Source organism: Furipterus horrens, unplaced genomic scaffold (genome assembly GCF_987537825.1).
Source record: "Furipterus horrens unplaced genomic scaffold, mFurHor1.1.pri manual_scaffold_1, whole genome shotgun sequence".
Taxonomy (NCBI): domain Eukaryota; kingdom Metazoa; phylum Chordata; class Mammalia; order Chiroptera; family Furipteridae; genus Furipterus; species Furipterus horrens.
Genome location: NW_028327171.1, coordinates 28,002,988 through 28,015,767, shown reverse-complemented (window position 1 = coordinate 28,015,767; position 12,780 = coordinate 28,002,988).

Genomic DNA, 12,780 nt, shown 5'->3' with positions numbered 1-12,780 from the left:
CCAATTTTGAATCACTCCATCATTCAATATTTATGTACCTAGCTTAGAATGTTCAGCAATTCTTATAAGAAAAAAAAAAAAAAGCAGTGCTACAGATTAATGCTCTGTATATAAAGTGACATGCACCTTTAATCAAATTCTTTAAACCAGAATATAGAAATGCAGAACACTGGGTGTACAAAACTAGACTTTTCAAGGAATAGTAAGAAAAATATGTAAACAAAAACAACTTGCTTAAATAAAGGATATCATTTTCTAGGTCTTCAACTTTCATATGGACTCTGTTCTAAATTTCATCTGTTTGAGAAGTTTTATGATTTTTAAATAGCCTACAGTCACTGACAAAAAGAAGATATATCACCCCCCAAACTCAGATCATACCATGCTGTATTTTCATGAGATTATTTTCCAGGCTCTAAACAAGGGAAAGTCTCTTCAGTATTTGATAACAATATTACAAACATTTAGTTGTTCGTCTGTGCTTAAACAATTTTTGTTATGGTTTAACACAGCAAAGGGGGCATCTTGACCTGAGTTGGTATGTTTGACATACATAAATATATGGTAGTTGGTAGAATAAGACCTTTTAAATTTAAAAACATTTCTCTTCCTTTCTCAGACAACTTTTAATAAATTCTTTCAATAACCTACCCTAAGGAAGTATTTATTTACTTCCTCCTTCTCTAGACAATTTTTACTAAATATTTTTGAGGGAAATTTTCTATGACTGTAATGAAAGCATCAGTGAGAAACATTGACTGTAAAAAATACTTCTCTCTACTCCCCACTCCTCACATATTTTAATACAATAAATTATTTTTGATATTTTTAGTTCTCCTCTCTAATACATGTCAACACCTGGAAGGAAACCATCTTTGAATAGCTGAAATATGGATTGGTGATGTGACATGTAACTGAGTTATTTTCGAAAAGTACCAATTTATTCAAAACATATTAGATAAACATTAAGGTTAAATTACTATAGAATTTTTTTCAGATCAAGGTAGTTTAGACCTACTTTATCAGACCATATATATAGAATATATCAATATATTCTAATTATAGCCCATCTAAATGTAAGCCCATCTTAAATAAAAAACATGTGGTTACAGATTTATACTTATACAAGGTCTGTCCAGAAAAAGCCCAGCCTTGTTATTATAAATAGAACGGTTTGCATGACATTGATGTAACCTGGCAGCCAAGGAGAGTGGACTGGAATGTGCATGCATTTAACAGTATAAAATAAAGGAAATAGTTGCACAAGAATTATATACACCAATTGCTGAGTAGAGAGGTAAAGGAAAGTAGGTGGTCTGCTGAGCAGGGTAGAATACCTGTATCTGTGAAATTTAATGTAAAATATGTCAATGTTTTATGGCAGTGCACTAACTTCAGTAAAATCCTTAGGAAAATACATTTATATCTAAAAAATTATTTTCTTTATAAATGATTAACATATTTTAATATTTTATACCTAAAAGCAAAAGTAAATACTAAAATTATAAATTTTTCAACTAATTATTAAACCAATAAAACTAATTTATTGACCCAAAGATCAATAATAATGTATAGGAATGCATGATAAGATCCCAAGAAAAAAACACATAATATAAAATTGATTTAAAATAATTTTCCACAAAATATTCATCCTTTGAGATTATAACAGAATTTAAATATTCAATGATAAAAATTATTTTTAATAGACTCACTGAGTATATCACAGCACTTCACATCTCAAGTAAAATTTTTATTTGACTTTCTTAGATAATATTTATTTATGTAATTGATAAGCATTGTTATCTAATTTTTCAGTTTTTTCCAACTGTATTGTTTTATTTTTCACTTTTGCATAATAACCAAAATAAATTCCTATTACAATTAAACTCTCATATATCAAGATTTATTAGTATGTCTTCCCTAGGTGGTATTGAGATGGGGTAGTATAGTCTACAAAATGATGTTTTATAAAATATTAAATGAATATTATCATATATTTTCTTCAATTAAATTTGATTATTGATATGTGATTACTTATCAAAAATTTTAGTGATTATTAACATAAACTCATGAGCTAATATAACTTTAAATCTCTGAAGGAATCTCCTTCTACTATCTTAGTCTATCCTTTGTATTAATGGTAATTTATTTTAATCTCTAGGAAAATATAATTTTTGACAATGATTTAGAAGAGGGAAAGGGAAGATCTCTGAAATTCTTTCTATGCTAAATATCTGAAGAAGTGTACATCTATTTTTATTTATCCAGATAATTAACTTACTTAAGCAATTAACTGAATTCAGGCCTTTCACTACCTTAATGTCAACCCATTCTTCAACTGTGTTAGAAAGTCACTCCTCCAGTGTACAAAAGAGGAAAAAGAGAATATAGGAAGAATAGTTAAATTCTGGGTAAGTAAAATCAGACTTGGGATATAGTAATTTTAAGAAATAATTGCATGTCTATGTGCGTGTGTATTTGTGCATATATAAATGGGAACATTTTATTTCTTTATTTAGTTGTTAGTTATTTTAGTTTTCATTTGATAGATGAAAAATTTTAGGTACAAAATACCTACCCAGTGTGAGATATTTAGTTATTGTGCTGAGTTAAATAGTGTCCCCTCCTCGAGGAAAATTGATGACTATCTGGAACCTGTGATTACATTTGGAAATAATCTTTGCAGATGTAACCCAGTTAAGACTAGGGAGGTTACACTGGATTAGCGTAATCCTTAATCCATAATCCTATAAGGAGGAGAGAATATGGATCCCAGATGCACACAGAGGGAGGATGATGTACAGAAGTACAGAAAAAATGCTACGTGAAGACAAAGGCTGCAATTGCGGTGATGCATCTACAAGTTAAGGGATGGCAAAGGTTGCTGGCAACCACCAGAAGCTAGGAAGAAGCAAGGAAGTGTCCTCCCCTAGAATCTTCAAGAAGACAAGGCTTTACCCACATTTTAATTTCAAATTTCTAGTCTCCAGAATGTTAAAACAAACAAAAAGATCTGTAGTTTTAAGCCACCCAGTTTGTGATACTTCGTTACAGCAGCTCCAGGAAACTAATAAAATGAGCAAGACTAGAAACCAAATCTATACCGAGGTTTGTTCAGAAAAAGTCCAGTCATTGTTAACATGACAAGAAAGGTTTGCGTGACATCAGTGTGACCTGGCTGCCAAGGAAAGTGGACTGGAACGTGTATGCATGAATGATGACAGCTTCACTGTACTAGTCAGTGGGGGTGGTAGACTGCTGAGTGAGCATGTGTTCTGTGTGGCCATTGCATTTAAAATGACTGAGCAAGTAGAGCAAAGAATCTGCATCAAATTTTGCATTAAGCTTGAATATTCCTCCACGGAAACTATTCAGATGATTCAGAAGGCTTCGGGGACAATGCAATGAGTGCAGCGCATGTGAAAGTGTGGCACAAATGCTTCAAAGATGGTCAAGAATCTGTTGAAAGTGATCCACATTGTGGAAGGCCTGTCACAAGCAGAACAAGAGAATGTCAAATGTGTATGGGCTGCAGTCAACAAAGATCAGTGACTGACGGTGTGAGAACTAGAAGCTGATCTGGGGATTCCAAACACTACAGTGTCTGATATTTTAATGCAGGATCTTGGCATGAAATGTTTCATGGCAAAATTTGTTCTGTGGCTTCTGCCACCAGAGCAGAAGGAACACTGTGCTACCGTGGCTAATGACTTGACTCAAACCATTACCAAAGAACTTGATTTCCTACAGAAGGTCATAACTTTGAAGGAGACTGAAACATTGTATGGACAACGTTGCCCGTATCTTGCATCTTCTTCAATAAATGTCTCTTTTTCACAGTACATGGCTGGATACTTTCTGGACATGCCTCAAACATTTATATTCATGACTTTTCCTTTGGAATATGTGGTATCCTAAATTTTGGACTTTGGAAAATACCATTATTTAATATGATGCTCTTCTTATCCTTAATAACTGCATAAGAAATGATGGTAGAATGCGGTAAGAAAGGCAACCAACAACATATTCAAATGGTATAGTCTGAATTGTTATCATATTGAGTGCAGGGCAGGGAAAGAAAGCAAAAGGTAATGCATCTGAGGACCAGGAGGTCAGGCTGTGGTAAAACAGAATGTATGTTTAATGTGTTGGGAATATAAGTAGATTTCCATGCAAGTTAGCTACATTTTTCCTTCTACTTATTTAAAATCGCAGACCATTTTTATAATTAGATAAAACACATGATGGTTTGACAAAATTTAGTTGCGTTAGCTCAACTTAAGCTTATAGACTTTAAATCATTGTAACAACATATATTGCATTAACAGTATCTAAATTAACATTCAACCTGGCTGATGTGACTCAGTGGATTGAGAGCTGGCCTGCAAACCAAATTAACATTCAGTATTTTTTATTCAATTCATTTTAAAAGCCAATAGTTTGTTTTTAAAGTCATGCATTTAATATTTAAGCATTTTATTGGATTTACCTGTTTTTAATTTGAAAACATTTTAGCTATAGGAAAAATAGCATAAAATTGTAGATTTCAATGTGCTCTAACCAGAAACTTCATAAATCAAACATAATGAAAGATGAGAAGCTCCCTTTAGAATTTCTGCATTAGGCAATAAAAATATAAATAGTTATGAGACAAGTATGAGAAATGAATAAGAACATATGAGTAAGAAAAATGAAGACTATGATGAGAGGGAGATACATGCCCTGTCAACAGGGGCTGTCACAGCTCAGTCCCAGATGATGGTTGCTGTGTTGCAATATGATTCCAGAAACCCATATGTTCTGGCTGCTTTTTTCAAATAATTACTGGAACTCAAATATTTAGGTAAAAGTAACTAGCTTTATCTAGTTATAAAATACATATTTACTGTTAGAAATCATAGTAAGACAAGGAATGTGGCTTTTTTGTTTATGATTTTCCAGGATGACTTGGGAGCAGACACATTGTCCGCCATAAAATATCTTTCCTCATTTCCTGTGAAGTCACTTTAATATATTGCACCAAATTTAAAACTAAAAGTATTCCATTTCTTTGGCATATTTTTTATGTTTCTTTTTGATACAACAGTGATAAAAATTTTAAGTTCAAAATTTACATGCTCTCATAAATTATATTTAAAGAGTATTAAATATTATAAATGGTTTTAAGGAAGACTTCCTGGACTAGTAACTTTTCACTGCTCTATCACTTTGTATCGATCTCACAATCTGGACTTGTGTAACTGAAGTGCTTAGCATAAATGTTTAAGGTTTCCTCATATATCTGGCTCTTACACCCTACATGAAATACTCTAAGACCAAATTTGTTCCTTTACTTGGGCTGGAGCCACATCTACAATGAGGTGGGATCTTGAACAAATTGATATAATTTCATCATTGCTGTCATTGGATCTGTACTCTGGCTAGAAATAGAATGTGAAGCATACACTCCATGTCACCATACTTGATGCACCATTAGATTGAATGATCTACATAGGAAGTATTCAAAAAACTTAGAAGTAGTATTATAAAACTCTACAGGTGATTTATTCTCAAGCCACATTTCCACTTTAGTGCTTACTTTTGATGCTTTAGTTGTGGCTAATATCTCTTTGTCAGTCATTTCTACATAAAAACTTGTTCCCCACTTAGCTCTATTATATTCAAACAGGTCACAATGCCCAAGGGAGATTTTTTTATGAACAAAACTGCTGAAGGGAAAAAAAATGACATGATATCTTTGATGCTTTGATTTGGAAGTTATTTTTCCTCATCTTGCAGAAAGCATTACGTACTTGAATATTAGCATTATACTCCTCTCTACTTCCTTAGAAAATGTTTTTCTTCATTTCATCTAGGCTACAAATAATTTGACCTATAGTTGTGTCTAGATGAAGCAGGAATTCCCTCAAAATGCTACATAGCTAGAAATTTTGCTTCTTCAATTAACATGAGTATTAAAAACAGATGTGAGTTTCTATAAGCAGATGATCAACTGAAAAACTATATTATATACAGCAACATTCAAAATTTTATAATAAAATAATTGAAATCTAGTTTCTATTTTTTGGTAGAGACAAAATATATGGTGAAAACAGTGCTGCACTAAGGACCCGAAGACAATCATTCAGGTTCAGGGAACATTACTAAATAATGTTCTGACATTGGATTTAACCACTTTGTGACTTTATTGTCCTATTGTCTATGGTGAGACGATTAAAACCTTTACTGCTACGACTGAAAACTTGTGTAAGACATGCCAGTGAGACCAAGTATGTGAAGTATTTTGTAATAAAATGCTACCAAACACAATGAATCATCACTATTGAACACTAACCTTAGCTCTCCACATGCAAGCTCTACTTGCTTCATAGTTGAATTCTTAAGAACTGAGGATGGACTTGAAGCCAGTGTTGTAGAGGGCGTACCAAACATAGATAGCCTGAAGTCTGTACCTTGGGCAAGAACAGACACTGAAAGAGTGGACAATTCATATTATATAGCAGAGTTAAAAAGTAAAGCTTCTATAGGAAGCACAGAAAGGATTTTCCAAGACCTAAGTGTCCAGTGAGAGGAAATATTAGGTTGGCCAAAGAGTTCATATAGTTTTTTCTGTAAGACACATTTTTTTATTTTCACCAATAACTTTATTGATTTGGATATTTTCAGTATGTCGGCTATCTCCCGCTATTGGCTTCTAGTGGGTGCATAGAGGCCAGGGGTGCTGCTAAGTATATTCCAATGCATAAGACAGCGCCACAGCAAAGAATTATTTGGCCAAAATATCAATAGTACTAAGAAACCTCACAAACCACTTTTGGTATGTTCAATCACTACCAGCACCTTCTCCATAACTGTACAAATTTTTATTTGTGTTTCAGTTGTATTTTTACCTTTCTTAAGATAATAAAGCATAATATGCCAAAAAACATTTTATATTTTCTTCCATCTTCAATATTAAAATTACTGCACAAAAATTCACCAATTTTGATGTAATTTTTAATGCACACTGGTATAACATCTGCCACAATACAATCTAACAAAATTTTTTCAAATAAAGTGAAAGACAACTAAGCACCACTAGAGCCACTGTATGGGAAAAACTAAGCAAACTTTTTGGCCAACCCAATATTTGTGGGATACTTGATGCCAGAATATTAAGAAGCTGAGAATAATTTGATAAACTCCAATGTAAGACAGAAACAAGGTTCTGGACAGAATTTGGTGTTTATGCCCCAATTCTGTCTCTCCAACACTGTAACATTAGGTCTACCACTGATTTTTCCATTTAGTGAGAAGTATAACCTTTGTTAGTCAGTTCCAGTTTCCCCCTATTGTTTGTCATACATTGGTATTATGATTAAACATTGTATTCATTATTTTATTCTATTACTTTTTTCACTTCCATCTTGCCCATAACTGCATCCCATAGTGGGTTATGTGCACAGATATAAAATAGAGTCCTTCATCTTAAAATATTATTCAAGTTACTTTTTAAATAAATGCTTTGTTAGGTGATACAAGGTAAACAATAGAATATTTTGACCCACTCTGGATATAACATTAATTTAATTCAGCATGTAGTTTTAAATAAGGCAGTCCTTTGAGATCATTGATATGACTTCTAAAAATGATGAAGCATTAAAATATAAAAATGGAGGATGATACCAACGAAATTGTGAAAAAAATAGAAACCATTTGTTGCTGCCATAGCTTATAATGAAATTGTTCTTGGTCCAAAATATGTCAGTCTCAAGTTTCTTTCCTTAGGACATGTCATTTTAATTTTTTTTCCCTAAATGTTGCTATACTATGGAAAACTCTGATTCTCATATAGAGATCCAGATTGTTTTACATATGCTTATCCATCTGTCTGTCCCTTTATCACTAATTGAGAAATTTATTTTTCCCAATTATTTATGCTGTCATTACCATATACATAATCCCCAAATATGTCTATTTATTATTGCATCTTATTCCACTTATTATTCTTAAATTAGTATCATACTTTTGAAAACTACTTTGGACCTAGGCCAGCACTATCCAAAAGAAATATAACTTGAACCATGTATGTAACTAAACTTTCTAATAGCTTCATTAAAAAGGTAAAGGAAGCTAAAGACATTAACCTTATTCATATATTTTATTTAACTCAACATATCCAAAATATTTTCACATGTAATTGCATTTCAACATGTAATTAAATATAAAAAGTTATTAATGAGATATTTTAATTATTTCTATACTAAATATTTGAGCTCTAGCATGTAATTTATACTTAAAGCAGATCCCAATTCAGACTAGTCATAGTTCAAGTGTTTAATTGCCCTAGGTAGTTGATGACTAGTAGTTACTTCATTGGACAGTGCAGATATAGACAAGTAAATATAAAATAAAAAAGCCAATAAAAGTCTAAAAATAAGATGTAAAATAAAAATGTAAAATAAAAAAGCCAATAAAATCTAAAAATAAGATAATCTTCTTGACAGATATTACAAAGAATTATATAACAATAGCTTTCAAGAGCCTTTTAGTATCAGAATGGCATCCACATTTATTTGGGGAAATAACTTTGGATGGAGAAAAATATGTGACCATACTTGGTAATAACTCAAGAATCTCCTAATTTGACTACCTTTTTTATTACCATTCTTTTAACTTAAGTTAATCTCTTTCAAATCAGGTCCAAAAGCACACAACGAATTTCACATAACCCAAGAGAGCTGGCCCATTTTTTAATCTTCTACTACTCCCTTGACCCCTTTTTCACTCTCTCCAGAAACATTGGCATTATAGCTTTTTCTCAAAGACAGAACTTAATGCTTCCTCTGGTTAAGTGTGTTCTCACAGATATGCACACAGCTCTGTCTCTCCACTCCTTCATGTGTTTTCTTGATTGTCCACTTGTCAATGGAATCGAATCTGACCACCTCATGAACAATTGCGATCTCATCTCCCCTCACCATTCGTGCCTATCACCTATTTTATTTTTCTTCACACACTATTCACCCTCTAAACCAGTCTGTTTTTTTAAATAATTTACTGTGTTTGATAATGTTTCTTCTCCTCTAGAACTTGAGCTCCACAAGGGCCAGGGTGATATCGTTTAATTTGCTACTGTAGCCCCAGTATCTAAAACAGCTCCAACCATACACTACACAAAATAAGTACTTGTTGAATTATAAAATCTAAATTTTGACTTACATATATGCTTAAAATAACATAATAGAAAATATACACTGCAAATATATGTTTTTAATTTATCTGATGATAAAATATTTGATGGTCTAAAAAATAGAAATAAATTTTATATATTTATAGCCATTAATCCCAGAAGCAAAAGCTAAATTAATTAATTAATTAATCATGACTGTCCTTGAGACATGCAGTTTCTTAATCCTTTTATCACTTTATTAGTGGACTACAACGACAGGATTGGAAAAACGAAATGAGTATATTATACCTGTTCACAGTGATAATGGAGAGTTAAAAAGAGTCAAAGGCACCAAAAATATATTCAGACTGATTTTTGAGTTTTCTGGACCTAAGTTTCATGTTTCTGCCACATTACTTTAAAGTAAATATTAAGGTGAAAAAAAAAACAAAACAAAAACTCAACATTATTTTAAACTGCCAGAAACTCTCAGGTGTTTTCTTTCTTTTTTAACAAGCAATTATTCATATATTAGACAATTAAATATGGCCATAATTATCACACTGTATATCAAATAACCTCTAAAATCTTAGAGAAGTCTGACTTTCTACTGCCTACATTTTAAGTATCATTACTATGGAGTTGTCCCAATGAATAAAATAGTAGAACATATAATTAGAAAAAATTTAAAAAATAAATACTTATAAAAAATACTATATAAAAATTAAAAGTTGTATAATGAAATAATTGAACTAAATATATTCTTAACCAATAATCAGGAAAAAAGTCAAATTAAAGCCAATTACATAAAATAAGGGAAATAATGAAGGTTAGAGCAGAAATCAATGAGATAGTAAAGAAACAAGAGTAAATCAATGAAATCAAAAGGCATTGAAAAGATCAGTAACATAGGTAAATCTCTAGTCAGAGTGATCAAGAAAAAGGACTACCCAAGTTACCAATGTGGTATAAAGAGGATACTTTACTGTATATTACACCAAGAATTAAATCTGCCAGCACTTTGATCTTGGATATCTCAGCCTCCAGAACTGTGAGGAATAATGTCTGTTGTTTAACCCCACTTCCCTACTTTGTTGTCTGTTGTATGGTATTTTATTTTAGCAACCCACACTGACTAAGACACACATGAATCTTTATGTAGTAATGCTCATAGCAGCTTTATGCCTAATAACCCCAAACTGACAACCCCCTAAATGTCTATCATCAAGGGAAAGAATAAATTAATTGTGCTGTACCAATTTAATGGAATTTTTAGCCATAAAATGAAAAATATATATACATACAACAATCTGTATAATTTTCAAAAGCATTATGAGAGAGAATAAAGCCCGCAAATGCCTACTATATGATAATATTTATGTGAAACTCTGGAAAAGACAAAGGGATTTGGTGATGGTTGAAAAATGTTCAGTATATTCTTAGGCCTTCTTTGGGGTGGGAGTTGGCTAGGCTGAGTAGGACTGAGAATTTTTTTGTTTGAAGGATTCTTGATCGTGGAGGTATTTATTTAGGGATGTGTGTGTGTGTGTCTCACAACTCAACAAACTACAGTTAAAATGGATGCTTTCATACAAATTATATCACAACATTGCTATAAAAAATCAATAAAATGTTAGAAAACTGATATTAAATGGAAAACGGAAAAATTTTAAATATAAAAGAACAATAGCTGAATAGATTCATAAATAAAAAATTAAAATGGTAACCAAAAATCACTTCACATACCAAAGAGATGCCCAAACTGAGATAGTTTTACACTTTAGTTTTCCCGAAAGCATAAGGACTATGCAATTTCTATTTCACATAAAATAATACAGAAAATAATACAAGAGAAATAATTACCCAATTTATTTTTAAAAACTATTGTTACTTTGGTTGAGAGAGTATGAACAAAGAAAATCACAGGGCTACTGTACTTGAAATCAAAGAGGTAAAAATCCTAAAGAAAATATCAGCTAACTGATTTCTATTATATATAACAATGGTTGTTGTTGGCAGCCGTCCGTCTCGAGAGACGATGGTGTAGCTTCTTAAGAGTCTATCTGCACCGCCGAGAATGGCTGTGCAGTCCAACTCGGAAGTGACACGGTATCTGTCTCCTCCCGTGTTGAATCGACATCTTGTGATGACGCTGGAGTGTCCTCTCCAGTGAAGCTGAAGCTACAGAGCCTGGGCAGGGTGATATGGAGGGTCTGCTGTTGCCCATGCAGCAGACCCCCCCTCTCTTCGCAGCTGAAGGGTCCAAGGGAAAGACAGAGTCAATACAGCTTGGCTTCAGGTGCGCCGCAGGAGTTGCCGGTGTTGACTACAACGTCGAACCGCCTTAGGGACTCCGACTCCGGATTTTCTGTCGGGGTTTACTCCCTTAGCCTTTCCCCTGAAGAGGTATGCCGCAAGGCAGTGGAGGTTTTTTGGAGTCAGTTTTCCTTCTCTGATGTGCCCTGACTGGAAGATCGAACCAGCGACACTTAGCTCGCAGGCCGACGCTCAATCCACTGAGCCAAACCAGCCAGGGTATAACAATGGTAATAGTAATAAAAATCAGGATAGAATGAGGTTTGTTATTTACTCATATTTATAAAGGTGTAGAATAATTATATTTGTTCCACCTAGTATGGGTCTTGTCAGCAATTGTTTAGATTTTCGTCATATTTCCCCAGGACAATCCTACCTGTGACCCTCTGAACAATAAGGAAGGGCCAATGTTCTTGCAATGAAGTCTCCCTTTATTCAGCAGGCTGACTGCCTCAAATGAAGCCTGAAGGTAACTGTTGTGACTGTCATGTTCTCCCAAGGGTTCTTGGTATTCTCCAGCCTTCCAATAAGTCTGCTTTATGAAAAAAGGCAACAAAGTTCTGCTTTACCAGATCAACCAGCTCCAACCTTTGCTTAACACACAGATTTTGTCCAGCCCATTGTTTTGTTAATCATTAGTGTTGCATTGAAATAGGGCATTTATTGTTCTCCTTAAAAAAAGATCAACTCTCACCACTCTGTGCTGGTAAAAATTAGTAGGGCCATCTGAGTTTCCTCATTTCCTGCTTCACAGCAGTTGCTTATAATTTTTTCATATGCCCCCAAAGTTCCCTAATAATTTGATATAAATTCTGCATTTCTGTGAGCATTTGTTATTTGCAATGCAAATTAAACCTTTTCTTAGTTTCAAAATATATAATGTTTTCTCCACGATTTTTGCATCTTTTTGTTAATTTCTGTATGTACTGGGGTAGATAATAGTGTAAATCTCTACTTATGACACTTCCTTTGGTAGTTATGTGGTTTTGCACTTGCATTTGTAACTTCTACTATGGAGGGTGATTATTCCTCTTGCTTAAACTAACTTGTTTTTCATATGTAGAAAAAATATTAATCTACCATCAATAGGTATTTCAAGTTAGAATGTTTCCCAAGTCATAAAAATAAATGAAATGGATCATTTACATTCTTAATCAAGTGTATGCATTTTCTAAATAGTTGAATTGAAATTAGATGCACAGTCCATGTCCATGAAGTAATATGGAATGTGACCAATGATCTAGCTTTTATTACCAAAGTACTCTCAGAGTTGAGCAAATCATATATATACTGGGATCTTTAAAAATACATTT